Source organism: Chenopodium quinoa, unplaced genomic scaffold (genome assembly GCF_001683475.1).
Source record: "Chenopodium quinoa cultivar QQ74 unplaced genomic scaffold, ASM168347v1, whole genome shotgun sequence".
Taxonomy (NCBI): Eukaryota; Viridiplantae; Streptophyta; class Magnoliopsida; order Caryophyllales; family Amaranthaceae; genus Chenopodium; species Chenopodium quinoa.
The window spans coordinates 3,840,493-3,843,526 of NW_018745170.1; the positions used below are offsets into that span (position 1 = coordinate 3,840,493).

The 3,034-nt window shown below is 30.7% G+C and overlaps 1 long non-coding RNA gene across 1 annotated transcript; it reads right to left on the reverse strand.

The window, feature by feature from the left end:
* Positions 1-2,453: 2,453 nt before the first annotated feature.
* Positions 2,454-2,789, reverse strand: LOC110710323. Its single transcript, XR_002509150.1, has 3 exons — positions 2,762-2,789; positions 2,550-2,609; positions 2,454-2,472 (listed from the first exon to the last, which is right to left on the reverse strand). It is a non-coding gene; the product is annotated as an uncharacterized LOC110710323 (long non-coding RNA).
* Between the last annotated feature and the right edge of the window lie 245 nt (positions 2,790-3,034).

The following is a 3,034-nucleotide window of genomic DNA, read 5'->3' on the forward strand; positions in this document are numbered from 1 at the left end:
ACCCAAAAAAAAATGGCAAGTACTGATAGTACTGCATCTCTGGGGAAGTCTTCACACCACCTGCATGGAAGCCGAATGCAGGCAAATCACAAGAAGAGAAGATTTCAAGTTTTTTGTTATATTTTGTTGATGTTACAAAGCAGATGAACAATCATTTGGACTTTCTGCAACAAGGTACTCCGAAGATGAGCAAACAATGGAAGGAGAACCGAGTAGTAAAATAAAGCAAGAGGTTGATGATGATGAGCATGAACTAAAAGTGATTGTTGTTCAATCAGATAGAGATGAAGATTCAGTTGTAATAGAGGAAGAGGGTGGATCCGAAAAACAAGGTGAGAAAAAGGAAGATGATGAGACTGATGAACAGCCTGAAAGTGACCAAAATTCTGACTCAGATACCGAGACCAAAGAAGAAGCTGTACCAAAATCGGATGCATCATTTGGATACTATTCTGATGGTGATGATAATGATGATAGTAGGTCTGATTCTGATTTTGGGAACTACTATGAAGAAAATCAAGGATCAAGTGAGGATTATGATATGTATGGAAGGAAAAGTCCATGTTTAAAGGCTACAACAATGGATTTTGATTATCAAAGTGCATTTAGGGTTTTTTTGGGGGTTTTCTTTTGCTAAGCTTTACAATTGGTATCATGAAGCAAAGGGTTTTGAAAAGTGTTTTTTTTTTTTTTTTTTTTTTGTATTAGATTAAAAAAACCTAACTACTTAGCTTTAAAAATGTAGGGTATATAATTAGGAAGTCAGAACAGTAGGTTTAAGTTGTTGAATCAATGAAGTTATGATATATAAATAATTATACATCTTGGTTTGAAAGCATTAGTTTTGTGTTGCCTTGTATTGTTTATATTAGAACAATATCACAATTTCATTAACAAACAATCAATGCAACCTGATACAGTTGAATTTAGCATACATATTCTAAATTACAAGTGAAAGATCAACCAAATTTTGCAACACACATAACACGCTATTCAAAAACTCATCAAAATTAATAATTATCAAATTGCCATTATGTTATGTTAAATGTCACATATAATGAATGCCATTTTTTTTTTCAAAATCATATGATGTTTTATAGTGTATATGATATAAATTTCAACAACAAATTACTAGTAAACAATTTAATATTTTTTTCAATAACATAAAATACAAAAGAAAAGTAAAATAAAATAGAATAAAGAATAGATAATGGAAACATAAAGAGCCTAGAAATGAAGAAGAAGATGATGGAGGAAAGCTTAACCGATGATATGAGCTAAATAGCGAGAATTTGGTTTTGTTGGTGGTAACTATTGAAGGAAAATTAGAACAACATGGTGAAGCTAGCTCCATTTTTTTTTTAAATTGATGAACTTTAAAGTTTTTTTTTCAGAAAAAAAGGAGCCTTTCATTTTGTGTATTTACAATATCTTGTGTAAAAAAGTAGCTGATACTTAGTCTGACAGCTATTATATGTAATGGAGATTATAAGTTGGTGTGGGTTATTTATGCAAAATCAGTAGATAAACCACTTTAAAAAAAATCACTTATTAGATTTTCCTCTATGATAAATCACGGTACATAAAGACACATATATTAATTGATAATACGATTCATATCAACATCAATCTTTTGTTTGACAGTAGAATTGCTTAGGAAACAGTTGATCTTTCGCGCGTGGTACCCCAATGGCGAAAGTACCAGCTTGAATGATGTACCCTAATTTGTGTCTTTATGTATTGTGAATATGTGATTTGGTTGATCTTTCTTCTAAGCTAATTTCTCCTTTTTTCTTATGTGTTTTTTTCTTAAATGGTTTATCTTAAATGATGTATCTTAAATGATTTTTTATCTCTTTCTCAAGTGATTTTTCGTAAGTGTGGTTTCTCTTTTTCTCTCTCTCTCTCTCAATTAATTAATTAGCTTTAGTGATCCATCATTTTAGTAAACTGTTTCCTAAGCTAATTGCATATTCCTAAGCTAATTGCTCTGATTTTTTAAGTGTTCTCTCTTTTTCTCTCTCTCTCCAACATTTTAGTAAGTCTCTTCCTAAGCTTATACAACTATATGTTTCCACTGAGTATTACTCATTTTATTTTTTAGATTGCAATATAATACTACAAAATTACAATAATTAAATTAATCCAAAACAAGAATAACATCTCAACCAAAATAAAATACATTAACGCATGACACCTGATAGTTTAATGAATTAAGTTTTTTCATAGATAAAATATAAAGGTATTGTTAAATTATATTCTTGATTAGTTTTAAAGTTGTTTTTTAACAAACCTTGGAGTTGAGACACAGTTTTTGTTGTCACAGACAATGCATGTGAATTGCCTTCCTTCAGGAACACTGCATTTTTTTCCACAACCAGAACAACCTATGTAAATAAATACATCATCCAAAGTAGCATTTGGAATGATAGCTTGAATCCAGTGACGTTCTTCCATCAGTGCATTTGCAGCCTGCATGAATTTATTGAGAAATATTAATGTTGTATTATTTTAATTTTAAACAAAGACATTATTTATAATACTTATACCTTCTTGTCTTTTAGTTCTTCAATTGTTTTCATAGATTGTTCTTGTGTAGTATCTCGAATCTGTAAAACTTTTTCCTGTCTATCTTGTAGTAACTGCTTTTGTGCTACAGCCCTATACATGTATAAGAAATTAATATGGCATCACAAACGCGTGTTTAAGTAGTTAGAGTAATTATTTGTTATCAATTACTATGTATAATGACTTTAATTACCATTCACGTAAGACATTCGATCTATCTCCTTTTGGGTTATAAATAATCCTCGTAGACATTGTAGTTGATAAGGCAAACGCTGCACAGTAGATGACATGTTAGCCTTTCAATTCATATGAACAATAAGTAGGTTTCCTTTTAAATTAAATAGTTTTTGTGGTTCTACCTCTTCGAGGATTGTGTTTAAGAGCTGTGAAGCCAACAACGGCAAATTTTTCAGCCCAGAGATTTAAAGCATCACTTGCAATTCCTGAGAGGTCATTCCATGCAGAG